This window comes from Solanum lycopersicum, chromosome 5 (genome assembly GCF_036512215.1).
Source record: "Solanum lycopersicum chromosome 5, SLM_r2.1".
NCBI lineage: Eukaryota > Viridiplantae > Streptophyta > Magnoliopsida > Solanales > Solanaceae > Solanum > Solanum lycopersicum.
In genome coordinates, this window is record NC_090804.1 from 12,365,448 (window position 1) to 12,382,562 (window position 17,115).

The following is a 17,115-nucleotide window of genomic DNA, read 5'->3' on the forward strand; positions in this document are numbered from 1 at the left end:
CTAAATTTAATAACCTGACTTGATCATTAGGATTCACTAGATCTTATTTCTTTTCAATATTGTAGACTAGTGCCGGCAAAATGAGTCCATATTTTCGTAATCTGTCCAATCCGCCCATATCTTAATGGGTTGGGAGAGTGATTATTCACATGAATAAAATGTGGTTGATACCTATATTTGACCCATAAAAATATGGGTAAAACTTGAATTAGTCAAATTAGTTAAGTTTCTAACTTTTATTCATTCAAAATTCATGTTATCACTAAAATAGTGTAACTTTTCTTCCTTTTTATGCTATTCTATAGGACTAACTATTCTTCTCTATTATTTAAAAGGTGAAGTCTTTGACGCTCCAAAAACATATAATTCAAATATACATTTCTTTTATTAATTATAATTATATTTTATATTTATTTAATTTTATATTGGATAATCAATAGTAGTGTAAAATAAGCAGATATGTATTAGTATTGACATTACTTAAAGTGCATTAAGCATGTTCAATCCTAAAATGCATATATTCATTTACTTTGAAATTAAAAAAAAATCGTTTTGTTATTACATAAATTTATTTTATATTGAAAATTTATAGATTTTTTTAATTTTGATGATACAATAAAACTAAAATAAGCATGCTAAACATTTTTCATCTAAAAAAAACTGTAATATCTTCTCCATATTCAATTCTTAAGTAAAGTATTATTTATTCATGAAAGTATTCGTATAATATGGATTTTACCCAATTTAATTATTACCCAATCAATTTTTAGTCATATCAAATATGATTGGATTGAATTATTCATTTTCAACTCGCTTACATTTGACCCAATCGGTCCATTTGCCACCACTACTGTAAGCACAATACTTTCCTTAATTTATTTTTTACACAATTTAGCATTAAATGTGATATTCGGGATTAATCTTATTATTTGTCTTTCATTTCAAATTTAATAGGTTTATTTCAAATATTGCAAAGTCATTACAAAAGGACATATCTTTAGGATATAATATTTTTTTAAAAGAAAGAGAAACTTCATCAAAAATATTATTCTCTTAAATTAGTATTTTGTTAATGATATTTTAATATTAGGTTTAATTCATCGATAACCCCTTAAAGTTGACATTAATTTTCACTTAGATATTTTAACTAGACTTTGTTCATTTTAGACACCTCAAGTAAATTTTCATTATGTCATGTTGGCACTTTTTGCAGACACGTCATAAAAAGTGTGATCCACTCATTTATAGCGCGTAAAAGGTTTTTTTTTAAATCAATTTTAATTATTTTTTCTTCCTTTTCTTCCCCAATTTTAGCCTCCATTTTTCATGCTCAGACTCCATCCATGGAGAATGTTTTAAAATTTAAGAAAAGAACTATTTCAAGATTTAACTATTGAAATAATCATGAAACTCTTTTTTGGAGGAATTTACTGTTGTAGTATGGGAGTGGATTTGATTTTTTTTCTCTTCCTTCAATGACCTTCAAACGACTTAGCTTTATTCTTCTATAATAAAAGGGTTGGTGTATGATTGAGATGTGTATGTGCGTATGTGGGGGGGGGGGGTTGTTAATTGGTAAACATTTTTTTAATTATGTGAGCAAAGATGTCACATGTTATTGATTCATTGGCTACATTAATTTGTTATTTAAGAATCATTTTAGGCATAAATAACAAATGTCGTCATTTAATTGAACACTTTACATGTCATTAGCGAGTGCATTTGACACACATTATATATTTTTGCTGATTATAAAAAAAGTGTCAAAATGACACAAAAAAATCTTATATAAAATATCTAAAATTAACAAAATCTAATTAATGTCTATATAAAAACTAGTATCAGTTTTAGGGGGTCATTAATGAGTTAACCTTAATATAATTATTCTAAGAATTAACTAATAAAAAAAAGAATTAACTAATTACTATAGTATTTTTGTCTTTTTTGTTTACTCTCTTTTTTAAAAAAAAAAAAATTAAAAAGAGAACCAATAATCTTTTGCAACTTGGCAAAGATTCCATCTTATTTAGCTACTATATGTGCATCAAATTTTCTTGGTCATTACTCTATACGCTGACCATACACACTCACGGTGACCTCACAAACCCCATACACAATCAATTTTTTCTTCATACACCTGCACACACTCACCATGATAAGAGAGAGACTACACACAATCACATTTTTCTTCACTGTTACGATTCAAAAATGAACCAATAACACTCGTTTATTTTTATCAATATAAGTCAGCTTCAACTCAATAAAATAAAAAATGCAAAAAATAAAATAAAAACACGATAAAAGCAGAAAACTTATTCGTTTTATTATAACTCCAAAATCTTGTTATCACGTGTACAAGTCACTTCCATAAAGTGCGAAAATGAAAAACTAAGTTCAAATTTCAATGTCTTTATTGCTCAAATTGAACAAAGTATAAAATAAGAAACAAAAGGATCTGCCGAGATGACAAGCATCTACCTCTAAAAATTCTTTGACAAGCTTCAAAAATAGGAGAAGAAGAAGAAGAATCGTACGGTACCGCGCTTAGAACCTACAAAAGTGTGGAAGCAAAGAGTGAATACCAACAAATACGATACTCCACAATTACTAAATAAGCAAGGCAAAACTAGCTAGAAACGAATACTCTTTTCATCCCAATCAATCTTCATCAAACTATAACCTTTGCAGAAATCTATCTTACCTAACAGTTTCACAATATACAGTTCACAAGGCTTAGTCACATAGTTCATTAATAGTCACAGTGTAACGATCAACATCTATCAAGTATGTCAATCACAAATAACAAGTACATCAATTATAACTATTAATTGCATCAAATCACAATAGTCAACTCCTGCTAGAACCATCTTCCTTCGATACAATATTGCTAGTCAGATTTATTTCCCTTCGAACATATATCATATTACTAGCTGGAATAAATTCCCTTTGACTCCCTTTGAGCAAAGAGTTGTACACAATATAGATCGTGATTTTTGACTCCCTTTTAAGCAAGGAATTTTCTACATAAAAATTTTATGTTTATTTTTCGCAATTTACCTTCCTACGACATAGTTATTCGAAGAACCTAGTTTCTTGAGTTCTTAGGACACAGGCAATCAAACAATGGGAATTATTAAGTATGTGAGATCATCGACATGAATAATATGTGCCTGTGGATATAGACTTATCGTGCATAGGTCATTAACATGGTACATCCCTTGCAGTGTACACGCTGATTGTGAAAGAGTTGACCAACTGGTACATATTTCTTATTAAATGTCAATGATTCTTGTTCTCTTTCTTTCTCCTGTTATTATTGTTGATATATTGAACAAATAAAGATAATAATAACCATATTTTGAATAGTGCTTGGCAATATTCTGTTGGAGGTGGTCTAGTGATACTTATTTTAGATACTAGATACAAATGCCTAGACAACTCCAGGTCAATATATATTACTTTATTTATTTTAATTTTATAATTTTATTATTAATCATTTTTATTATATATATATATATATATATATATATATATATATATATATATATATATATATATATATATATATATATATATAACACGTGATATTTGAAAGTTTTAATTTGCAAACAGCCTAAAATGAATAAATTATCTTCCAACTTATTGGGTATTTCCGAAAAGCACTCACATCAACTGAAATTTGTGTGTTTATTCCCTCTTATATATTAGTAGTGGATGTGTTGGTGTATTTATATTAGTCTATTGCTCATTTTTATAAAGGTTTGTCCTTGAGATATGTCTTTGAATTTCGGTTATGTGATATATTAGATTACTAATTTTACATATTTTACGGAATGTTCGAATTCAGTATCTTAAATATACTTTTGACATGGTATGCTATTATTTATATTGAAACTAATGCACACGATATTCTTCAAAAGAACTCAAATTATTAAGATTAAAGAGTACTCCTACATTTTATATATTGTTTCCTAACTTTTAAAGTAACAATATAAATTTTCTGACAGTGCCTCCCAATAAGTTTCATCCATTTAGATTTTAGTCCATGATGATTTTTTTCATTGATTTTAACAATTAAATTTTTTTTATAAATAGAAAAGGGATGCTTCATATCGTGAGCTTCACATATTCAACACAAATTACACAAGTATTGTTTGATTTGTTTCTCACTTTTACATATATGTATGTGCTAGACACTCGTCAATTGAATAAGGCTTCAACATCTTATATCGCGAATTTTTATTGATATATCTTTAAAAATTAATATTTACACAATCAAATCATTTAAACTACGCCTTAATAAATTGATAATTGAATGAATTGCCAACTTAATTAGGCCATGGAGGTAGTATAGTGACCTATATTTGTGGGATGTAAATGCAAGCTCATGTTTAGTTGGTGCATTCAATTTTGTGAGGTGAAGAGTTAACGTATAGAGGTGGACATGGGATAGGGGTCCACACTCTAAAGAGCATCAAAACGCCCCACATGCTTTTTCTTCACAAAAAGCTAAAAGCTCTATTCTTTAGTGGTGTGGTCCTTTGGCACCAGTCATGTTAATGAAGGAAGGTAGTCATTCTACGTCCATTGGCATTCAAAGTAAAATTTAGCGTACGATGCACCCATTAATATTTAATGCTTTAATGGATGAAAGATATACATCAACCATAAACCTTTGTGCAACTTAATTTGTTCAAATGTACGTGTGCAAATTTTTCATTCTGCATCTTCATATAATCACTTATTTTTTTATTTTTGGATAGATACATATAGTTCTTTTTAGGTGTAATGACTCTCGAGATTATTTTTGTCTTTTTGTGTGATTTTTACTGTTTTGCCCCTTTCCATAGCTTCGTTATAGTTTTTGTGTGGGACTGCGTTGGGTGGCGCACTTCCTAAGGCGGTAGATTGTGTGAGTCCGGAACTTAAAGGGTGAAAAATATTAATAAAAATTTTAAAAGTGTATATGAAATTCTTTTTTAATCAAAAAGATAAAATTGCTAGGGAGGTACCGATTTTGTTGACAGCGATTTGTATAATTTTGGTTTTTAAAAAGAATTCAACAAATTGCTGCCAAGAGAGCTATTTACTTAAAAAAAGTTATGTAAATTGATAGATCGCTGCCAAGGCATTGATTTCATTCAAAAAAAAATTTTAAAAAATTAAGTAGATTGGTAAATCGCTACATTACTTCAAATTTTTTCCAATTATATTCCTGGAAAGTATATGTTCACGTGATGATGCGACCAAACATTTTTAGAAAAAAAATTCATTTACAAATCGCTGCCTTGTTGAATTTATATTTTTTTAAAAAAAATTGTAAGTTGTACAATGCGTTGTTATAGCAGTGATTTTCTTTAAGCCGGCCAACAAAATCGCTACATTTTTAGCGATTTTACCATTTTGATTTAAAAAAATTTTTATATACTCTTTTGGAGTTTTTGTTAATGTTTTTCACTCTTTAAACTCCAGACTCTAGATTGTATTTTGAGTGGTTTTTGCCATTTTGGAGGCTTAAGGTTTGAAGAGTTTGACTTTTGGTCAACATTGGAAGATTTTGAAGTTAGATAAGAATTTTGTCAGTTTCATTGATATTTAAAAGTAAATTTGATATAAACTTAAGGAGAATAATTAATAAAAATATTCAAGACAAATAAATAAGTAAAATAAATTTGTAAAACATCGGATCTCTAGTAAATGTCGAAACAACATCCTCTATGATTATCTTAGAGCTAGAGTTCAGGGTGATAAAGGCTCCGTAGTATAAATCTAAAAAGTAATTAAAAATTAATTTAATATAAAATTAAGATATTAATAAATATAAAAACAAACAAATAATAAATAACATAAACATGTATCACATGACATCTGGATCCGTAGCAAATGTCGAAACAACATCCTTTACAAAGACCGCGTAAAAGAGACATAATTTAATGTAAAATGAAAAAGAAATTCTTTTTTGTAAAATAGGATTAAAACTTCCACTTTATAAAATATAAAAAACACTTCCACCTTATAAAATATAAAGAAAACCTACATTTTATAAAGTGGAAAAAAGTTACCTTTTATGTTAAAATTTAAACATTAACTGACTAACATTTACCATTTAAATATTTTTTTTATGAAACAAAAAAAGCAAATTAAAGTAAGGGTGTGTTTGGTGCGAAGGAAAACATTTTTCGGATAATTTTTTTTAATTTTCTCATGTTAGGTTGGGACAAAAATTTTGAAAATTTTTTGTAAGTCAACTCATTCTCCTCAAAATCAAGGAAAATGAATTCCCATGAAAAGTTAAGGAAAAATTTTCCATAACTCTCTTACAACTTCAAATTACATTTTTTTAAAAAAAACATCAATTTCAAAAAAATAAAAATTCTATTTCATAGTTTTATAGTTTTACCCCCACCCCTCCCCCCGCGACCCGATCAACCTCCATCCTCCTCCGGAAAAAAAAATGAAATTTGTTTTAAAAAAATACTTTCGACTTCAAATTTTTATTTTTTCACCCCTACCCCTCGGCTCTTTCCCACCCAACCTACCCCCACGCCAGCCCCTGCCCACCCCCCACCCCCCAACAAAAAAAATATTTTTTAAAAAATATTTTCAACTTTAAATGTTTATTTTTTCACCCCTACCACCCCCTACCAGCCCCCCCCCCCCCCCCCCCCTCCAACCAAAAAAATTTATTTAAAAAAATATTTTCAACTTCAAAATTTTATTTTTTCACCTCTATTCCCTTGCCAGCCCCTACCAGTCCCCCCCCCCCCCTCGAAAAAATTAATTTTATTTTTAAAAAATGCTTTCAATTTCAAAAAATTATTTATATTTCTAGTAAAAATAAAAGATATTTTCTCAAAAACGTTTTTCGTTCATAAATCAAACAATATTTTGTACTCACTAACCAAGCATGAAAAAATAAATAAAAAATCTACTTGTTTTTCAGAAAAATATTTTCCTTCGTACCAAACATACCCTAAGTAAATTTTAATTACATTCTAACACTATTGCTTATTTTTAGTAATTTTATCTCTTTCCGGCTCAAACAGGTTCCGAAAACTAAGTCATGGATAAAAAGAAAAAAATTAACCAAAATAACAAAAAATAAAATTGACATTTTTGTATATACCATACTAATTTAATGTGTCATATAACGACATTCTTAAACAGGCTAGGTGACTAGGTCTTAGTGACGATTATGAATAATATTTAGTTTTTTTAGTAGGTAAGGTTTATGAAACTATAATGTTTTTTGGTTGGTTAGACGGGAGTCATTTTGTCGTCCATCCTATTTTATATAGACTATTTAACACGATAATTATTAGTTAAATCTTTTAAACAATTTAACTATGAACATGTCAAATTAATACCTGAATATCCAAATGAACTTGTCAAATAATTTAGTTAATTATTTCACTATGTGAAGACCTTTATTTTTTTTTCGAATATGTGAAGATCTTTATTTTGTTTTACTATTAATTTAGGATATCACATAAGTTAGTGAAAAAATGAATGGTAAAAATTAAGATAATATTTAATAAATAGATAAGAAAAATTTATACTAATATTTACTTAAATTATATAACATAATTACATATGCATAAATCAATAAATTCAACATGGTGGAGGACCGGAGGCAGTAGACTAAAAACTATGAAAGAGCTCTTAAATTATAATTATGTAATTTTTATAATGTTCACGTGATACATATATACTTTTAAAATACAATATTAAATAGTGCGTGATGGTAAAAGGTCATTTTTAAAGTTTGATATTATCACAATAATTTTGATTAAAATTTAAATATATTTCAATTTTTTTCCCAATATAAAATAGTATTTCTTTTTTATATTTAAATAAATTTTCTAATTTTTAAGCACTAATTAGCATATCTGCTAGAAGATCATCACGTCGATTGCATCAAATCACAGGTTTCTAGGTTTCGAATTCACTTGATCAATACTAGGAATGTACTATGGAAAAAAACGCATAAATATAAATATAATAATGTGTGTTATAAATTCATTATATAGTATATGTGGATTATCTATTAGATTTATCTATTATTAATTGGATTCATGTATAGGTCTTCCAAGGTGATAAGAACTTCCAAGATAATTATGTATCTATTAATTAGACGACTTTTGGAGTGATATCTCAACATTATAAATAAAGAATCACTCACCATTTAGAAGACAAACTTGAATAAGAAAAGTTTTCTCCTCTATCTTATACTTCTTGTCTTCTTATTATTATAATATTCCGAACTTTCTTTATAATACGTTATCAGCACGAAGTTTCTACTTGCAAAGATATAATATAAATATTTTTTATTTAATTCACATATTCTCTCATAATTTTATTATGAATTTATCCAAACTTGAGTTTGTGGCACTAAATAATTCTGGAAAGAATTATCTCTCATGGATACTCGATGCTGAGATTCACTTAGCTGCTAAAAGTCTTCATGCCACCATTACTCAGAAAAATGAAGCATCGAAGATAAGGCGAAGGCCATGGTTTTTCTTCGTCATCATCTTGATGAGGACCTGAAGATTGAATATCTGACGGTAAAAGATCCACTTGAATTGTGGACTGATTTAAAGGGGAGATATGACCACCTAAAGGCAACAATGTTGCCAAGAGCTCGCTATGAGTGGATGCATTTATTGATTCAAGATTTTAAGAGCGTAACTGAATACAACTCTGTTGTATTCAAGATAACCTCCGAATTGAAACTATGTGGGGAGATTATAAAAAATAAGGACATGTTGGAAAAGACACTTACTACTTTCAATGCCTCAAATGTGATATTGCAGCAACAATATCGTGAAAAGGATTTTTAGAAATACTCTTAATTGATCTCATGTCTCCTGGTGGCTGAGCAACATAATGTTCTTTTAATTAAAAATCATGAAACTCATTCCACTGGAACTGCTCCACTACCGAAAGCAAATGTGGTGGAAGCACGTGAACAATCTGAAGTAAAAAGAGATGATCATCGGGGCTACAATAATACATGGGGACATAACAAAGAAAAGAGGTGATACACCAATCGTCGAGGTGGTAGTCATAAATAAAAGGGAGAACAACATGAGTTCTCAAAATAACCCCTCAAAAAGTAATTGTCATCGTTGTGACGTGAAAGATCATTAGAAGAATGAATGTCGCACACATGAGCATTTTGTTAAGCTCTACCAAAATTCCTTTAAAAAAAATAAAATAAAAGTGGTGCTTCCTCTTCCAATGCTAAAGCTGAGTCACATATGACTCTTAAAGATGATGATAAGCCGGGAACATTCTGAGAAATATGACTCTTATAGATGAGTCACATATTTAAGCAAATTTGACTTTAAAGGATGATGTTTTTTATGGTCTTGGTGACATTACTCATATGAAGGTTGATGATTTTTTTGAAAATCGAAACTGATGTTTGATCTTTTGGATGGGGAATGAAGTCTGTTAATATTTTACTTATGTACTTTTTAGTTATTATGTTCTTGATGTTGAAGTATCTAAATTTCCGTTGTTAGTTTTTTTTCGTACTTTTTTTAATGTATTTTTATTTTAATGAAAATTAATAGAAATCTCCAATTGTCAATTGGATTCAAGATGAGTAATGGAGATGTATGCCTTCTTGATAGGGCTATAACACATACAATATTAAAAGAAAAGAAATACTTTTCTAATTTAGTTATGAAAATGGCATATGTCAACGCAATATCAGATAGTATACAAAATTAATTGAGGGCTTTGGAAGAGCAACCGTATAACTACCTGGAGGGACGATATTAGACATTGATAATGCATTATATTGTAATAAGTCTCAAAGAAACTAATTAAGTTTCAAAGTTATTCGCCGAAATGGCTATCATGTTAAGACGGCTAATGAAGGAAATATTGAATATCTTTACATTACTACAATTAATGTAGAGAAGAAAATCGTGCATGAAAAATTACCTGCATTTTTTTCTGGGTTGTACTATACAAGTATAAGTATAGTTGAATCACATGCCGTAGTAAACAAAAGGTTTACTAATTTTAATGATTTTATCATTTGACATGACCGGTTGGGCCATCCCGAATTTAATATGATGCGCAAAATCATTGAGAATTCATATGAGAACACCTTAAAGAGCGCAAATATCCTTCAATCAAAGGAATTCTCTTGTGATGCTTGTTCTCAAGGAAAGTTGATCATTAAACCATCAACAGTTAAGGTTGGAATTGAATCACCTGCGTTTCTGGAACGTATACAGGGTGATATATGTGGACCAATTCAACCTGTATGTGGACCCTTTAAATAGTATATCGACTTGATAGATGCTTCTGCAAGATTATCATATGTGTACTTATTATCAACTCGCAACATGGCTTTTGCGAGATTGTTGGCTCAAATAATAAGATTGAAAGCACAATTTTCAGACTATACAATAAAGACAATCCTTCTAGATAATGCTGGTGAGTTTACGCATTTAATGATTATTGTATATTTACTGGTATAACAATTGAAAATCCAGTTGTGCATGTTCATACTTAGAACGGTCTAGCAGAATGATTGATTAAACGTCTGCAATTGATAGCTAGGTCATTGCTAATAAGAACAAAGTTGCCTGTGTCTATGTGGGGAATGCTATTTTGCATGCAGCAGCACTTGTGCGCATAAGGCTGACGAATTATCATGAATTCTTCTCATTACAATTGACGTTTGATCAAGAGCTAAACATTTTCCATCTTAGCATTTCCGAATGTGCGGTGTATGTCCCAATTGCTCCACCACAACGCACAAAGATGGGGTCCCAAAGAAGGTTGGAGATATATGTTGGGTATGAATCTCCTTCAATCATAAAATATTTGGAGCCTATGACTGGAGATTTATTTAAGACAAGATTTGTTGATTGTCATTTTGATGAATCAGCATACCCCAACATTAGGAAGAGAACATAAGCAGCTGGGAAAAGAGATAGATTGAAATTTATCATCTCTATCTCATCTGGATCTTCGAACAAATCAATGTGAGCAAGAAGTTCAAAGAATAATTTATTTACAGAATATTGCGAATCAGCTGCCAGATGCTTTTACTAATCTTCCAAGGATTACAAAATCGCATATTTCAGCTGCTAATTAGAGCCGTCAATATGGTTAGGCCCGTTGGGCCGACCTGGCCTAATTCGGGATTTAATAGGGCTGGGCTAAGATTTTTGAAGCCCATTTAAGAAAAGGGCTTTTTAGTCCAGCCTGAATAAGCCTGCTCATTTGGGGGGCTTGAGAAATATCGATAGGGTCGACCTGTGGGCTAATAAAAATTAATTAAAAAATATAATATAATATTAAAATTTAAAAATAAAAAGAGTCCGAAATCAAAACAATTAGGTTAATATTTGTATTTAGATATTTATACTTTTAGTTGAAAAAAAATTAATAAATATCAAGGAAAATGCACAAGTACCCCCTAGACTATGACCAAAATCCCAGAGACACACCTTAACTAAACTAAGGTCATATTACCCCCCTGAACTTTATTTTTGTAATTTTATACACCTTTTGTCTTATGTGGCACTCTATGTGACTCCACGCAATTGAGGCGCGTCGGAGATATTTGGATGCCACGTAAGCCAAGGAGATACACAAAATTTTTTTAAAAAAAGTTCAGGGGATAGTACGACCTTAGTAGGTGTGTCTTTGGGATTTCAGTCATAGTCTAGGGGGTACTTGTGCATTTTTCCTAAATATTATAGATATAATTTTATTTGTGAATTTGATTAACAAGTAGTGACATTACGGTCTCATTTGTTTCTATTAAGATTAAGACGTCTGAATTTGAATAAGCATTTAAATATTAAGATGTGCATTAAGATCTAGATGTGTAAATCTGAATAAACATCTGAATATTAAAATATTGTCTCTGAATCTGAACACTAAATTATTGGGACAGTTTGTTTTCAATATATGAATGCACATCTGAGAATCACTCACCATTTGAAAGACACACTTGAATAAGAAAAATTCTCTTTTCTATCTTATACTTTTTGTCTTCTTCTTATTATTATAATATTCTGAGCTTTCTTTAAAATAATATGATCAATTTAGAAAGATTATAATACATGACCAAGTAAAACATGACGTTATCACAAAACAATGTGAATCAAAATATTAATCACCTCTCTTTTCACATGATACGTGACATTAATATAGTGATATCAAACTTCTTAAGTTGGATATCATTTATCTTTCCCATCTAATTAATCCTATTTTACTTTTTTATAAGTCAATACTTTAATGATTTTATATTATTTAGCTTTCATATAATACAAGTTTACCATTTTAAAATAATATCAATTACTACTACTTTTCCTTTCTATAATTAATAAAGTTGTGTAGGACGAATGTATTTATTTATTTAATTTAGGGAAAAGGCTCAAATATGTTATTGAACTTTCAAAAAAGGTTCATTTATACAATCAGTTAAAATTTTGGCTCATTTATGTTATTACTGTTAAAGAGAATACTCATTCATGCCATTATATTTTAATAATGGTTTTGCAAAATCATTTTTAACGCGTGACCAATTATAATTCGGCCACTTCATCAATTTTTTCAATGAAAAATATCAAAAGAAAAATTCAATTTTTATGAATTGTGTTTTTTTATTTAAAAAATTGATGATGTGGCCAATTTCATCAATTTGTTTAATTAAAAAAATCAAAAAATAAAAGTTCAATTTTTTTTTCATAATTATGATTTTTTAATTAAAAAAATTAATGATGTGGCCGAATTATAATTGATCACGTGTCAAAAATGGCTTTGCAAAATCACTATTAAAAAATAATGGCATGAATGAGCTTTTTCTTTAACAATAATAGCATAAATGAACTAAACTTTTAATTGATAACATAAATGAACCTTTTTCGAAAGTTTAAAAATATATCCTTTTCTCTTTAATTTATATTAATTTATATATTTATTTATGCATAATCAAAATTAAAGATTATAATTCTCAGCTCAAATTATATTAAATATGCCACCAATAATTTTTGATGAAATATTACTTCCCAAATGGAGTGCAATAAACGAACTTCCATCAAAGTTTGTGTCAGAAAAATAAATATGTATCATATTTTGAAGAAATAAAGAGGATTTAGTGTGAAGATATTTTGTTAGTATTCCATATTAAAATAATAAAGTAGGGCCAAAGGGTACATATTCTATCAGATATTTAACCTTAAAATAAGCAAACACTATCAACCTCAGCCATTACAAGTGTGGGACGCTATTCCATTTTAGGAAACATCACTTTAAATTAAGTCATTCACTCTGGCTGGCTGCACACTGCACTCTCTTTCGTTTATTTTATTATTTAGTTTGATTCGACATGTAATTTTTTTTAAAAATAGTTTAATAGTTTGTAGTAAAACAAATAAATGATAGATATTAATGTGGTTTTTATTATGAGAAAAAAAATATTTTTAAGTTAAATTGTTACTTCTTCTATTTGGTGTTTATATGCTTTACTTTTTTTTAGTTAGTCCTAAAAAAAATTTAACTGTAAAATATTTTACTTTTAATGTTTCATTTAGAACCAAAATGTCATCAAACTATCACTATTTTCTTTTAAATAGACTTGACAATTCAAAAACATCACTATCTCCTATTTGGCATTACATGTCATTAAAGTCTTTTTTTAATAATAGACTAATTTAATTCATTAAACTCATTTAATTAAAATAATGATCATATTGTTTTTCATTTTTTAATTAATTTATCAAGAATAAATTTTCATACTTAAATCTTTTATCATAATTAAACTTTTTAGTTTTTTATGTCATGCAAAATTCGTTTTTAAAACGTAGTATAATCTCATCATTTTAAATGCTAAAAATATTGATGCACAAATCACTCATGAACGCTAATTTATTTCAATTAATCATAAATTGTATAATAAATCAATAATATCAAAAAAAATCAATTATTAAAAAATAATTATTTGGATAATTTGAAATTCATATATACTTACAATATCTTTTTCTAAAAGAAAATAGTAAGTGTATAATATTTATAGACAATAAAATTTTGATATTTATTTATCAGTATATTATTCTCATATAATATGTAAACTATCGAATTAAATTAGTAAATTCAATTAATTGCTAATTTATTTTTTGATGTTTAATTGTATGAAAAGTTATAATATAATATAATATAGAATAAAATTAAAATAAAAATAAAAATAAAAATAAAAATAAAAATAAAAAAGTTAAATAATAATTTTCTTTTTCTTACCAATTTTTTTGTCAACCTTACAAATTTATCTAAATACTTTTATTAAAAGATTGTATAAAATTTTCAAATAATTTAGTTAGAAATTTTAAAATTATGAGGTAATAAGTGCACACAAAGATTTTTTCATTGAATTTTATTTGGTGACAATATATATAGTTACTAGACTTTTTAAATTACTTTTCTTATAATCTTCATAAATTTCATGTAATTTATATATTTATTTTGTAGAGAGAGAAGTTTGATGAATTAAATAAGTCTATTATTTTTTAAAATGATTATTTAATGACGGCATATCAACTAGAATTTAAGGAGACTTTTGTGGTATTTAGTATTTTTAATGGATAAAAAATATAATATTATTCAGTTTCTCTTTTTTTTCCAAATAAATAAATAAATATCGAAAGCATGAATTGCAAAATATACAATTAATATTATTGAAATAGTTAATTGACCTTTAATATAATTGTTATACAACTTATGATTAATTGATGTAAATTAGCGTTAATGAGTGATTTGTATATCAATATTTTTTTTTGAATGTATGTGTTTTTCAGTATTCAAAATTGATAAAATTATAGTACATTTTAAAAATGTATTCTCCATAACATAAAAAAATAAAAAATTTAATTATGATAAAAGATTTGAAATATGAAAATTAATTCTTAATAGATTAAAAATAAAATAAAAATAATATGATAAATATTTTATTTAAATAGGTACAATTTTAATTAATTAGTCTATTATTAAAAAAAAGACATTAATGACATGTCATGCCAACTAAGAGGGAGTGATGATTTTAAAGTGCCAATTATATTTGGAGGAATATAGTTATAGTTGAGTAATATTTTGGTCCTAAATGAAACATAAATGATATTTCAAGACAATTATTTTAACTTGGGTGATCATTAAGGAAATTGACTCCTAATATCTATGACCACAAATTTTGAAAGTGATCTTATTTTTCTTAAACTTCGTATTAAATTAAACTAAGTATATATAAATTAAAACAAAAGGAATACTTAATGAATAAATTTTTCATTTTAATTAAAATTGACTAAAAAGAAAGTTAAAAAAAAAGGGTCAAATCAATTATAAGGCATGAAGATGTTTGTATTATTCGATTTTGGAGGCTTTTTGCAAAGGCAAGACAGGTTTCTTTGGTGGAGTTTGGCTAAAGCACAATGGCTAAAAGCTTTACTCTTCACATCTTCAAGTGCTCAAGTGAATGTCTCATCAATCATTCGTTTGTCACTCCAAATACTGAATCAATACTAGCCACTTGTTATCTCTTCTGATGGTTGAAAATTAATTGTATAAAAATTAGTCTATGAAACTATAATTCATTTAATTTATTAAGTTGACACTGATTTAGTAATTTACTTATTCAGTAGATTAATCCATTTCAATGGACATTTTTCACTTTTATTCTAATTTACTTTTAAAATACTCATTCTATCCTTACATAATTACCAGTCTTTCTCTTTGCTTCTTTAAAATAATAATCTCTTTCCGTCTAATCTACATACACATGTATATACATATATTTACTTAATGCATATAATCAAGAGGTGTAGATCGTGACACATATATACTAGTAATCAAGAGGTTTAGATCGTGACACATATATACTAGTAATCAAGAGGTATTACATAGACAACAACTAAAATGAGACAAAAATAATTTAGAGGAAAATATGAAAAACAAATTAAGTTCAACGATAATATGACCCTCACATAATTTAGAGAAATTAATAATATAGAAAAATAAAAATAAGATAGTAATAAGACCCTTACACAGCTTAAATGTGTAAACTTACTCAGATACGTGCATATACATACATATATACATGCTTAATGTGTATAATACTAAAATAACAATCATAAAAAAAAATGTAAGAATCATATGAGAAATTCAAAAAGTATTATTCTATTTATAACTTAACTTAAATAAAAATTATAAAGTCATATGTTAAAAAGATGAGTATTATATATCACATAAAATTATATTATACAAATGAGAAATTGAAAATGTCAAGAATAAAATAGATATCACATAGAATAAAAGAGGGAAAATGTCTATTGTTCATAATTTAAGGAGACAATTTGATTTTCAAAGAAAAGTTTGGGTATAAAAAAAGTTTTTCACAAGAATTAGGCACTTTAAGAGGAAAAAAAATTATTTGTTTGGCAAAAAATAAAAATAAAAGGGTTGTTAGTATCAAATCGATTTATTTACATTTTACAAAATACTAGAGTGTTATTCTCCCAAACCATATCCTCTCAACATTCAAGCCCTAATGGAGAAGTTCCATTCAGAGCTTCAACTCTTTTATGATCGATTATTTTGGGATGATCTGTCACGTTATCACGCCACATAAGGACTAGGTAAGTGCTACATGACACAAACTTACCAATGTGGAGGGCTTACATAGGGAAAAAACAACTAGTCCTTGTGAATAATTCTAGAAAAATATTAAGATTCCCCATGGAAGACTATAGAATTTCAGAAGTCCCTATAAAATTCTATGTACAAAGTTCTAGAGAAGAAATCTAAATGTAAATATACAGGAATTTATGTAGAACATCTCATTTGCACTGTAGCCCTAGATGAGTAGTATATATAAAAGGACATTCATTTAAAAATTCATCAAACCAAAAATCAATCAAAGTTCTCTAAAACACAATTCTTCCTATCAATTCTTTTGGATTCTCTCTTCTATTCTCTTGGCAATTCCTAAAGTCTTAGAGTGACTTGACATAGCAAGATAGTGAGCAAATGGTGCAAGAACGTGAACGTGAACGAGTTTCCAAGTGCCACACGTGCGATTAGTTGAACACT